Consider the following 13,505-nt stretch of genomic DNA (forward strand, 5'->3'; position numbering starts at 1 on the left):
TAAGAATTTAAGAATTTAAGAATTTAAGAATTTAAGAATTTAAGAATTTAAGAATTTAAGAATTTAAGAATTTAAGAATTTAAGAATTTAAGAATTTAAGAATTTAAGAATTTAAGAATTTAAGAATTTAAGAATTTAAGAATTTAAGAATTTAAGAATTTAAGAATTTAAGAATTTAAAATTAAGAATTTAAGAATTTAAGAATTTAAGAATTTAAGAATTTAAGAATTTAAGAATTTAAGAATTTAAGAATTTAAGAATTTAAGAATTTAAGAATTTAAGAATTTAAGAATTTAAGAATTTAAGAATTTAAGAATTTAAAGATCGGAAGAGCACACGTCAGAATTTAAGAATTTAAGAATTTAAGAATTTAAGAATTTAAGAATTTACGATGAATTTAAGAATTTAAGAATTTAAGAATTTAAGAATTTAAGAATTTAAGAATTTAAGAATTTAAGAATTTAAGAATTTAAGAATTTAAGAATTTAAGAATTTAAGAATTTAAGAATTTAAGAATTTAAGAATTTTATAAATTTAAGAATTTAAGAATTTAAGAATTTAAGAATTTAAGAATTTAAGAATTTAAGAATTTAAGAATTTAAGAATTTAAGAATTTAAGAATTTAAGAATTTAAGAATTTAAGAATTTAAGAATTTAAGAATTTAAGAATTTAAGAATTTAAGAATTTAAGAATTTAAGAATTTAAGAATTTAAGAATTTAAGAATTTAAGAATTTAAGAATTTAAGAATTTAAGAATTTAAGAATTTAAGAATTTAAGAATTTAAGAATTTAAGAATTTAAATTTAAGAATTTAAGAATTTAAGAATTTAAGAATTTAAGAATTTAAGAATTTAAGAATTTAAGAATTTAAGAATTTAAGAATTTAAGAATTTAAGAATTTAAGAATTTAAGAATTTAAGAATTTAAGAATTTAAGAATTTAAGAATTTAAGAATTTAAGAATTTAAGAATTTAAGAATTTAAGAATTTAAATTTAAGAATTTAAGAATTTAAGAATTTAAGAATTTAAGAATTTAAGAATTTAAGAATTTAAGAATTTAAAAGAATTTAAGAATTTAAGAATTTAAGAATTTAAGAATTTAAGAATTTAAGAATTTAAGAATTTAAGAATTAAGAATTTAAGAATTTAAGAATTAAGAATTTAAGAATTTAAGAATTTAAGAATTTAAGAATTTAAGAATTTAAGAATTAAGAATTTAAGAATTTAAGAATTTAAGAATTTAAGAATTTAAGAATTTAAGAATTTAAGAATTTAAGAATTTAAGAATTTAAGAATTTAAGAATTTAAGAATTTAAGAATTTAAGAATTTAAGAATTTAAGAATTTAAGAATTTAAGAATTTAAGAATTTAAGAATTTAAGAATTTAAGAATTTAAGAATTTAAGAATTTAAGAATTTAAGAATTTAAGAATTTAAGAATTTAAGAATTTAAGAATTTAAGAATTTAAGAATTTAAGAATTTAAGAATTTAAGAATTTAAGAATTTAAGAATTTAAGAATTTAAGAATTTAAGAATTTAAGAATTTAAGAATTTAAGAATTTAAGAATTTAAGAATTTAAGAATTTAAGAATTTAAGAATTTAAGAATTTAAGAATTTAAGAATTTAAGAATTTAAGAATTTAAGAATTTAAGAATTTAAGAATTTAAGAATTTAAGAATTTAAGAATTTAAGAATTTAAAAATTTAAAAATTTAAGAATTTAAGAATTTAAGAATTTAAGAGTTTAAGAATTTAAGAGTTTAAGAATTTAAGAATTTAAGAATTTAAGAATTTAAGAATTTAAGAATTTAAGAATTTAAGAATTTAAGAATTTAAAAATTTAAGAATTTTAGAATTTAAGAATTTAAGAATTTAAAAATTTAAGAATTTAAGAAATTAAGAATTTAAGAATTTAAGAATTTAAGAATTTAAAAGTTTAAAAGTTTAAAAGTTTAAAAATTTAAAAGTTTAAAAATTTAAGAATTTAAGAATTTAAGAATTTCAGGATTTCAGAATTTAAGAGCATTTTAATTCATTTTTAATATCATGTATGTCATATATGTCCTAAGCACCATCAGTAAACTATCCAACTTGTCGATCGATTCTCGTGGAACTTACGAATTGGGTACTAAAGCCCTATGTCAATTTTTATGTACAACGGTAAAAAACACGATTGAAAACCATTTCTGATCACTTTTTTTTTTCATTTTAATGCAATTTTTTTTTTCGACAAGACAACATTTTTTCGATGGATCAACTATGGTCCCCTTGGAACGTGCTGTCAAGTAGGAGCTTGTCTGTCAAGAAGGACCGCGAAGTTAATTTTTCAAAATTGATTTAAAAATCCATTTTAAACTCTTTGTGGTCGTACAAAGGGTCAATGTACTCAGAAAAATAAGCTTTATTGCTGTAAACAATAATATCAGCAATCCAAGCTTCATTTTAGGACCCAATCAAATTATTATTTATTTCGAGATTTATTTAGTTTCATTTGAAATCGGTTTGATTTTTGCAGCCTGTACTGTTGCTTGACTTTGATTTGCTTAATTTGAGTACCCCTCATCGGTCTTTTTTCTTCAGTGCATGCGTCTGACGACCCGCTGTCAAAAATTCGTTTTGTTTGTGTTGGTCGCGCTGGAGCAGGCACGGTGAGAAAAACAACAACCATTTATGGCTTAGTTTTTATTTATTTGAGAAAGTAAAATTTGTTTACCGTGTCCGCAAAACGGACTCGCGAGAACCGGAATTTAGCGAACGCAACGACACAGACGCGCTTGTGATTACAATAGAAGAGAACGCTGTCAAGTGAGTGTCGCGGATTTTTTCGTGGAAATCACGGTGGGGACCAGTTACCACTAAACAGTGTGACGTCGTCGGTTCTCCGGAGGAAAATCACCCCGTTATCGGTCACGTTTTCAAGTGCAAAAGTTGCGCCAAAGTGCTGTCGCGGCGGTGCGGCCACTTTGCTGTCGTGTTCAGCAGAATTTCTCCCCCCTGCGCTCGTGTGTGTGTGTGTGTGAGTGGCCAGTGGTCATCGGTCAGCGAAAGGCCCCGAAGGGAGAGAACATATTGTCCGTTTCTCTCGAAGGTACACGCCGCGCGGCATTTCAGAATGTGCCGCAGACACTGTTGCCAGCGATTTTCTGCACTTTTGGTGCAATAAAAAACATACCCGGCAACAATGCCATGCAATTCGAAAAAGAAGATCAACAAAAACAAAACGCGCAGTATGGGATTTGACAGCGAGCATTTGCCGAAAGTGCGGCGCGTCGTTTCGAGGCTGATATGCCGCGTGTCTTTTTCGGGAATACGCGCAATACAGAATAAAAAATAATTAAAACGTCATCCATTTTGACGTTTTGTTCTGCGCGGCGGAAATAAAACGGTTCTCTTCGCGTTTTGTGTGTGTTGGAAGTTCAAAAAGTGCTCCCCCTGGGAAGGGGTGGACAGGAGGTGGGCCTCAAACGAGCGGGTGTGAAACTGGAAACCACCGCCTTCGGGAATGTTTAGGAATGTTTAGAGTCGAAGTCGAAATTTAAATATTTTATTTACAGAGCTCGGAGCTTTTCGAGGTGTCCAGTTTTACACCTGGGTTGAGGTCGGTTGAGGCCTTCTCTGATCACGTAAACCGTGTTTTGTAGAATTCAGAAAAGTTGTAAACTGTTGGAGTCCCTTCCACAACGAGAAGAAGCAAGTTTTTCAAAGTGTGTTGTGGCATAAATTAACAAGTGAGTTCCCGCTTCCGGTCCGGAATCCCCCCGAAAACCAAAGGATTACCCTGCAGCCTGCCGTTGACCTGCGTTAAAAAAGGTAAGAGACCTAAACCATTTTAGTACTACTCAACTCTCTCGTCACGTCTCAACCTTGAACTTGGAGGGAGGTTCGCTTGGTACTGCACAACGGCGCAACACAACACACCCTGTCCTCTCCCGGGTTAACTAAAAAGTTAGATCTAATGGCAGAGGCCAGCATACAATATTTACGAGCGATTCCCCCCTTATTGTCACGAGACCTTCGCGTCGAGATTGACCTGTATGGATTTGGTACCTTTTCTGATCGAAAATTCATAGAAGCACACACTTCTAATACCAAGCGTGGGCGCCGACTCGCGTAGAAGTGTTACCAAGATTGAGTGTTTGGTGGGAGGATGCTTCTTCTCTCGGCGTTGGGAAGGTTATTTTTATATTCCTGCGTTCCCCGTGTGTGTTGGTGGTGGGATTTGGGTGTTGTCAACGAAAGATTGAGGATTTACCGGTTGGATGATCGGCATACAGCTTGAAACGCACCGAAGATCTTCTTGTGGTATTTTTTGTTTGTGTGAATTTTGTAGAGAGAGAAATATTTTGTAATACAAGGAATTTGGAAGAATCAAGGTCGAATTTAGAATGCATTTTGATTTGTTTGTGGTACATTTGTAAAATATACTAATGCTGTCGGAATTACTATAGTCTTATTATGATTTGATTATTAAGATTTTTAAAATCTATTTAGCAATATTCGAAACCCTGAGGATTTTCCAACCGATTTCATGTCTTCGGCAAAATTCTAGAACATTTCAGAAAAATACAATGTTACGCTCTACCTGAGGTAAGGTTATAATCTTGATCGGAAATTGAACACTTTGTACAAAAAAATCGTTGACTCAAAATCGAAAACAGAACCAATAAAGCAAAACAATGTAGTTGGGAGATCGTGAGTTTGTAAACAAAGAGTGTATCCTGCTCACGACAGGGGATGTTTACGTTGGGAGTGAGAATTATAAACTCCTTGTTTACAAACTCACATTGGTCCGATTACATTGTTTTGCTTGAAATTCGCTATTAAGGCTCGAAGATCTGATTAGACCCCTCCCCCTAAAGTGTCCTCGTGGTTTACGGATGGTCTGTTACCAGCAACAGATCAAATTTAATGCACTTTTGATCATAATTTCTATTTTGCGAGACAATTTCTTATTTATTTATTAATCCATCGAACCAAGGGTCTATCTACATGGATGTTTTGGTTTTCGAGGGCAAAAGCCGATGTGAGTTGAAACATTAGAATCATTTTCACAAAGGCACAAAACTTCACATTCAATTTCTCATCATTTTGGTGGCACACACATCCACACGCAAGAACAGAGGTTAACTGCTTAACGAAAGTCGCCATCAGTATCTTTTCACTTGCGTTAACGATTTCAAAGCGCTTAAGATATAAAATTGCTTCCAACTACCGACAGCATGTTCTTTTGAACATTAGTTAGTCACTTACTTGAAAAATAATCTCGAAACATGCAAATTATGAGCAAGCGCAATCAAAAAAAAGGGGGCCAAGTCTTTTGACGTTTCAATTTTGACGACCCATTCCAATCGAAGGCTGAAGAAAACCGAGCGAGAAGTGAAGGCAAATAAAGAACAAAGGGTGGCCACCAACACCACCAACATGCTGGTGCAGCGCCTGTTGGAGTGAGCCAGTGATGCCAGGAAACTTTCACTATAAATGCTACTTTTCGTGAGTGTTCGCTTAAAACAGGGGTGCCCAACCTTTTGGCCCTGCGGGCCAGATCTGATGTTTCTGAAGCAGTGGCGGGTCGGAACTAATATTTGATAAAAGTTGAAGAAGTTAACACATTTTTGTTAAATTTTTATTATTGGGTTCTTTTAAAGAAAATAAATAAAAGAACTAGTGTTGCAAATAAGATTCCTAAATCTTGATTTTAAGAATGAAAAACAAAGATAACATTCAAAAATGAGTTTATTTGGGTTATTTTGATTTTTGTTTGTTTAAAATTGTTTAGTTATTGTTTTTAACGATTGCAAATTTTTATTAAAAAAAAATCAAATTTCAATGGTCGTTGCAATTTTTCAAGTTTAATTTCCTCAACACTACGATATAAAAAATCAATGAGACATGATAAAAAAAAACAAACTTTTTTGCGTTTTTGTGCACCTTTATTCAAATATTTTAAAAAATATTTTCAAATGATTTTAAACACAAGCTAAACTTAAAATGAGTAATAAATGTGTATTAAATAATTTTCAATTCGTTATTTCAAGGTTTATGAAAATAGTAGTTTATGCAACAAGTTGCAGAGGATTTTTTCAGCACGAGTCGTACATCTATCCAACGAGGTTCACCGAGTTGGATAAATACGAAGAGTGCTGAAAAAATCAAGTTTTGCAACGAGTTCCATACAACATTTTTTGCAATTCCAAAAAACACACACTGAGTGAAATTTTATGACAAATTTTCATGTATTTTGTCAATAAATCGTTTAAATCAAAAAATGTTGAAAAGTGTTACTTTTCGAAACAAGTGCTGAAAAGTTCAACTTTTCAGCACCCATTTGAGTGAAAAGTGTTGCTATTCGATTCTGTTATTTTTGGTACAGAAAAGTAGGCTATTTCGTCGTTCAAGAATGAGAAGAAAAGTAAGTAGTTTCACGACGGAATTGCAAAAAATATATTTTTGCTGCCTTATTTCATGCCCCATTTTGAGACATTATGTTTATATTTTTAAAATATTGGCAGCGATCTATTCTCAGTATGAATAATTTGAAGCCTTTTTAAGCTTCATTAAAAAAAACTTCATCACTGAAAAGTTGTTCTGAAAAAAATCATTAGCTTTTGCTTACTTATTTATTTGAAAAAAAAAATAGAAAATAAAAAAAAAACTTCGATTTGAAGTAAACACAGTAAAAACCGAAAGAAATTTAAATTTTGTGTCTTTTTGTACATTTTTTGACAACAATCCAAGTTTTTTCATAAATTTCAAAATTATACGAAATGGATCATTTTGTTTTCTTGCAAAATCGCGGGCCAGATGAAATGGCTTCACGGGCCGGACGTTGGGCAGGCCTGGCTTAAAATTTCATCACAATTGGCAGCACTAAGCAGACCCAAAAGAGCGCTGAAACAAAAAAAGAACTAAGCTGAAAAAAGAAAAATGGGCGTGGCCCAATGCATTCTCGTCTGATTAAAATGCATTTGGGATTTTTTTAAATGCTTGTAAAAGAAATAGAATAACTTTTAGTAAAAGTGAAAATAAACAGAAATGTTTACAAAAAGTTGCTCAGTTTAAGTAAATTTCAAGTAACACTCCAGATTATCCAGCATCATTCAAACATGACCGCTTATCAGGCTTAAAATGGGTATATTTCCCCTACTTCAAATTAGGATTTTTCAAGCTGAATTTTCAAAATTTGGAAATAAAAAGTATAAAACAAATAATTAAAAGATTTTCTATAGGTAGGCTTCTGCCGAACATGATGCTAAATATTCATGGACTTACATGAAATTTTCCTTATGCGACCCGTCGTTAGTTAGATAATTGAAAGACCTTTCAAATGAGCCTGAAACATCGAAGATCTGCCAACCCTATCGAAAGTTATTAGCACTTAAGTGATATTTATACACTTTTTGGAGGCCGTATCTCAGATATTTTGATAGAAATATTGTCTGAATCTTCCATGCGAACTATCGTTGGATAGGTTTTTTATCAGACCTTGCCGATATTGAAGGTCTGCGAACCCTATAAAAAAATGAGTAATAAAGTTGATTTGTTAAACATGTTAAGGGGAAATGTTGCTATTTTTACTGAATCTATTGACTTTATGAATGTGAGGAAGGCACCAACCACCTAAAGGTGGATTAAGTAACGTGTTTTAATAAGGCCATAACAAATATATTTCAATGTGTATGTCTTTTTCGAATTGTATAATAGTGTCTATTCTCGTCCCTGAAAAAAGATTAGACAAATCTCTCTACAATTTTCTTCTTTGGACATTCGACACTACAACATAGTGAGCGTTACCTATGCTGATAGAAAGTGTCTGTTATTATTTTTTTTTGTTTTATTGGAAATTAAATATTCGAAAGTCTCTAAAATGTATTTTAAAGATTCGGAAAGAGACTGTATTTGTTTTGTTGGGACCATCCATAAACCACGTGGACAGTTTTTTGGATTTGGGAAGGGGTACATCTTTTATTTCAAAAAAATGTGTAATTTTACCTCTGAAAATGTGTAATTTTAGTACTGTTCTGGTGCAATGTCACTTTTTCAGTCTAAATTGAGGTAACATTACATCATAAAAGAGGTAATATTCAACCTCCCAAAATTACACCTTCCAAATTAACATTATTTTTTACTGTGTGGGAAAAATCGTCAAAAAAACTGTTTCAGTGTTAAACTGTGGAGGGCGCAATAGTCGTCAAATCTTTATCAATTCTCAGATGTAGGACCATTAAATTTTGAACAACTCTCCCGAAGATCATTTTATCGGAATTGCTAGTATTCAGTTGGCTGAGCAGTTGGAAAAGAGTTAAAATTTTAGCGAATCCATACTCGGCGACGTGCCTTTCGAGCTGCGATGCTATGGAATGTTTTTTTATGACGGCACTGAAGAAAATCACGTGAGAACAACGCGAAAATAATCTAGTTTCCCCAAAGTCCCACAACCTTCAATGACAACCAATGTAGCAGTCATCACACAGATAACGTTGCCTGTGAGTGTCACACACCTGATGTTCACCATTTTTATTTTATCACACAATCGCACTGGTATGGTACGTGTAACAACATACCACTTCAAAGGCGATAATGTCAAAGTCGGATCAATTAGCGCGGCCGCTGACTCCACAGTTTGCGCGGCATTATGAATTGAAAGTGGAAATATCGCAGCGTCGTATCATGTGGTCCTCCACAACACCGGAGAGCTCTGAAATCGCGGACTCTCCAGGCTATATTCCACGACGTTATTTGACATCATTAGCAAATTGTTGCGGTGAAATTTCACGCATTGATTAAAATCTATTCCGATTCGGAGTTGGTGTTCGAGTTCGGGAACAGGTCCCGGGCCGAGCGCTGCTACATTAGCATCCAGTTATGGTCGGGGCGGGGATCTGTAAAGCTTGTGTGGCGTGGCGTCGTAGAACTCGACATTCTTCGGAAACTCGTTTTTAATCGGGCTTTCTAATATTCGAATCTTCCGGGGTCGGCCATACAATCAATCCCGATAGATTTGACACTTTGGTCAATGTTGGACGCTCTCTCTCTCTGTGTAGATGGGGGCAACATGGCATCAAAGTGCTAATTAGCAGACACATGCCGCCCGACCTGGACCTGGACTCCGAGCGGGATAGCAGCAGTAGGAAGTGCTTCGTGAAGTGTCCCCATTCAGAATGTGTGAACAATTCACAGAGCCAAGAGCAGCAGCTTTGGACGTCGAATGACACCAAAGTGTATTAAAAATGGCTGATGGCACCAGCAGAGGGCCCGGAGAGTTGAGAGAGATTATTTTAATGAATGACATCATCACCAACCATTCTCGGGGCATGAAATGTGCTGCGGCGGGACCGGGATGATGAGCTATTGCCACCTCTGGCAGCCTGGAATGGATGGGATGAATTTCGCACGACGACGACGACGACTGGCATAAACACTGGTGATTATCACTGGATGGTGTGCGCAATTGTGAAAAATTGGTAAGGGACAATAATTAAGAATGCTCCGTTCGTATAAACTTTTTTGAGCTGCGATTTAGCTTACCAAGAGATGCTATCATCACTTTGTTTTATTGTATATACAAAGTTTTGTCACCAAGATGACGTACAAATCCACAAAAAAAATCATGGTGATATTACATCTGAGAAGGGTACATCTTTTATGTCAGAAAAAGGTGTAATTTTACTTCTGAAATGTGTAATTTTACCACCTCAAAGATACTGCCGGTACAATCTCTAATCAATTGATCAGTTAACTGAACACATTTAAACATCATCTGAACAGGGTGGTAATTCTAGTCAGAAAAAACGGAATAGGTAGGAAATTAGTAAAAGCATTTATTAAAAGTGGAAAAAATCCACAAAGTTTCTAACTTTGTACATTCACAGTTAAAAATTGTGTAAATTTGGAAGGTTGAATATTACCTTTTATTACCCGAGCAGACGGTAATAACTTTGGAATAACATTTTTTGATATTTGAAAATACTAGGCCAATAACATTTTCTGTTATTTATAACAAGATTTGTTATTCCTCGTTATGATTTTTTGTTATTGGATTGTTATTGTAATAACAGACTAATAACATTTTTAGTTATTCTTCGAACAAGTCTTCGTTATTATTTTTTGTTATTTTAACAACTAATCCGATCATCCCAATAACAGTTGGAGTTATTCTTCCATAACAAAAAATTTTATTCCCCAGTTGTTTTGGCTTTCAACCAATATCAGACCAATAACAAATTTTGTTATGATAACATAAACTGTTATTAAACCCTTATGCAAAAATGGATTTTTTCAAGAAAATTCCATAACATTTTCTGTTAGGTGTATGTTTTTTTTTCTGCCAAGCGCTTGCTTGAGGAGCCTGACGTTTGGGCTCTCCGTGCAATATCGCCGACTGCCAACTGAAAAGGTGATTGTGCTGGAGATTGTTTTGATTTGATGAATCGATTGATTATCAAAACACAAAAGTGTAGGTGTAAAATCTAAAGTGCAAGAGGAAAATATTCAGTTTATAAAGAAAATTAGCAAAAGCTTGGAATAGCTTATTCAAAAGTCTGCTAAAAGTGTTTACGGTGATATAAATGTGAACGCGTTGAGCAGTACAGATTGTGTGAGAACATGTGTTGTGGTAAACAGTTTGAATCGATAAAAGTGTTGTTATTTTGTTTTCTTGGGGGTGGTATAAGGTTTGATCGGGTTGTGAATTATTAAAAACTTAAATGAATAGTGTTAATCGGGAAATTGTTGCTGTAGCTGTAGATTTAAGAGATGCTTGTTGAAACACAAGTGTCTATCCTTCTTAGTTTTAAATCTTAGTCAATGCTTTTGTAATTTTTAAGTACGATTTATTGGTAAAGTAACAAAATGGGGGGAATTGGAAATAGTTTATTGCTTGATAAAGTTAGAAAAAATTTACCTCGTGAACTTTTGAAGCCAACGGCACGATGCTTAAGTGTGGACAAGCGTATAATTGCTACATGTTTTTAGTGGTATGAGTTTAAGAGCTACTACTTTACAATGAATGTCGACGCATAGTGCAGCAGAGGAAGTCAATCTCAAAGCATTCGGGAGCTATGGTGTGGTGTTATTAACGGGCGATAACGGAAAGCTCATGCAAACGTTGGTGTTTTAGACGGAAAAGCATACCTTGGTGAGTGTCTTATAACTGGAGAGGTCAGCGTGTTTTATGCGACACTGGGAACCCTGGGTGAGTTTGCTTGTGTGCATGTATGTGTGAGTCGAGTGATGTGGGTGCATGAATAGTTTTGTGAAGAGTCATTTGTGAGTTTCCACAATTGGTGAACTCTATCATTTGGCTCATGTATGGATGGATTTTATTATATTTTTTTTTATTGACCAATTTATTTTAATGTATCAATTTATTTTAACTTATTCATTTCAATCTATCTATTTACTTTAATTTATCCTTGTATGTATCTTATATTTTACATATTTTTCCCCTCTTTCCCTCTTCTTTTTCTTCTTGCCTTCTTTCAAGTCGCGTAAAAAATAATATACCGGTCGTTAAACGAGAATGTCTAACTCGAGTTCATGCGTCGTTTTTACGGATTCGTTCTCCTCTTACTCTGATCTTATTTTTGCCGAGAATTATAAATATAACGTAAAGATATAACTACCTATAACGACTTCGGCTTAAAATGCACCATTCGTAAAAATGTACCATTCGTGATAGTGTCACTTTATCAATAACTGCTCGAAACGAAAACTTTCAGTTACTATTTTTCGCAATTCTGTCGGTCTCGTAGATTACTATTTTCGGATCATTTCGTCTTAAAATCCTGCAACACGATGAAATCATTGCAAACCTAACTATAAAGTTTTGATATAATTCATTTGGAAATAACAGAAAATACAATTTAATATATTTCTTGAATAGTAAAAGGAGGAGCCCTTCTCACAGCGTCGTTGCTCGGAAGGCACGCCGACGGGGGAATGAATGATAATTTGGCGCCGCGTTCGAATTAAAACTATTTCTAAATCAATGATTGTGTATCTTTCCGCAGCCGGCTGCCTAAGATTTTAAAATTTCAAAAGATAAACAAATTGCTTATGGTCGCATCACCTACCACAGTGAATCCTGACCTCATACCCATCTTACTAACCCCTCAAAACTCATGTGATACTTTGTCGGAGACGCAGTCGATTTGGCGGTCCCATCACTCAAGTATCGGACTAACATTCCCATCCACTTCCCCGTGTCTTACCACTGGTCGTGGCCGGCGTCGGTATTGATCAGCATGATAGGGATCTTTGAAAATTGCGAAGGGGTGATGATTGGTTCCTACTTTTCATCTGTGGTCCACGGAGCAATTTTTGGGGGTCCTGGTCAATAACGAAGTAGCAGCTACGGGTAGACACCAATGCTATGCTATGCTATGCTAAAATTCCATAACATTTTCTGTTATTTTAACAGTATTGGTTATTGAAATGGCATGAATTTTGTTACTACCGTCTGCCCGGGTATGTAATTTTACCTCATTACCCATTTTACCTGGAAAATCGATATTACAAAAGATAAGAGGTAAAATTACACATTTTTAGAGGTAAAATTTTATTTTTTTTCTGATATTTCGTACCTTGTTTTATGTTTATTCTGATAGTATTTGGCTTATTCTACCACCCCCTATCATTATCTTTTGCTTTTTTAGTTTTTTCATGTTTTTAAGTCACTTTTTGCATTTAAATTGTAAAAAATGCGTTTGGGACATTACGCAAACTACTCAATACTTTTTTGCTCATAATAAAGGAAAGGTTAGTAAAAAAACACAACCAAAGTTGACCCCTAGAAAAATTTGAGTCAAACATTAAATTCTGGAGTTTTTTTTGAAAAGGTCCAATAAACAAAATTTTCAGTTTTTGATTTTTGGATGTTTTCTAATACCCCTGACTCAAGGCGGTTTCAAGAACACCCAAAAAGCAAAAACTGGAAATTTGGTTTATTGGACCTTTAAAAAAAAACTCCGGAAATCCTAAATTTTTCATAAATCAGAGGAGTTCTTCTTGGCAATGCTTTTTTTACGATTTTTTTTAGATCGAAGTCCGTACAGAGACGGTTAAACTAACTACCTTTTTATGATTATAGTGTCTCCCGATTCGCAGAACAGCCGTTGTTCGGTCGCAATTTTGTCTCAAACCACAAAAAAAATGGAAGTTCACAGTAAGAAAAGAATCATAATAATAATACATCAGGGAATGGTAACATTTTTGGTGTCACAATCACAACAAACGTGTAAATTTTCCTCCTTTAAACTCGTATAACTCAACTTTTTCAACCTAAATTGATGTAAAATTGCACTATAAAAGAGATAACAATCAAGTTTTGCATCTTCCAAAATTACACTTTCTTTCTTACAAGGAAGCGATTGTGGCAAATCCAGCTTTCTACAAAGCTCTTTAATTTTTTATGGAAATTTACATGGAAAAATCATTTTTGTTTTTCAATTTTTGTAATTCATGTTTTCCAAAACTAGCACGAAATTAATAAAAACAGAAGTTTTGT

At 33.3% G+C, this 13,505-nt stretch overlaps 1 protein-coding gene across 2 annotated transcripts in view; it reads left to right on the forward strand.

Annotated features, from left to right (window-relative positions):
* Positions 1–3,549: 3,549 nt before the first annotated feature.
* The window catches only part of LOC6034385 (protein kinase C and casein kinase II substrate protein 3), an 88,873-nt gene continuing 78,917 nt past the window's right edge, over positions 3,550–13,505 (forward strand). For both annotated transcript variants that reach the window (XM_038252053.1, XM_038252054.1), the window contains exon 1: positions 3,550–3,811. The gene's annotated coding sequence lies outside the window, so the exon portion shown is untranslated. The remainder of the gene's footprint in view (positions 3,812–13,505) is intronic.

This window comes from Culex quinquefasciatus, chromosome 2 (assembly GCF_015732765.1).
Source record: "Culex quinquefasciatus strain JHB chromosome 2, VPISU_Cqui_1.0_pri_paternal, whole genome shotgun sequence".
Taxonomy (NCBI): Eukaryota; Metazoa; Arthropoda; class Insecta; order Diptera; family Culicidae; genus Culex; species Culex quinquefasciatus.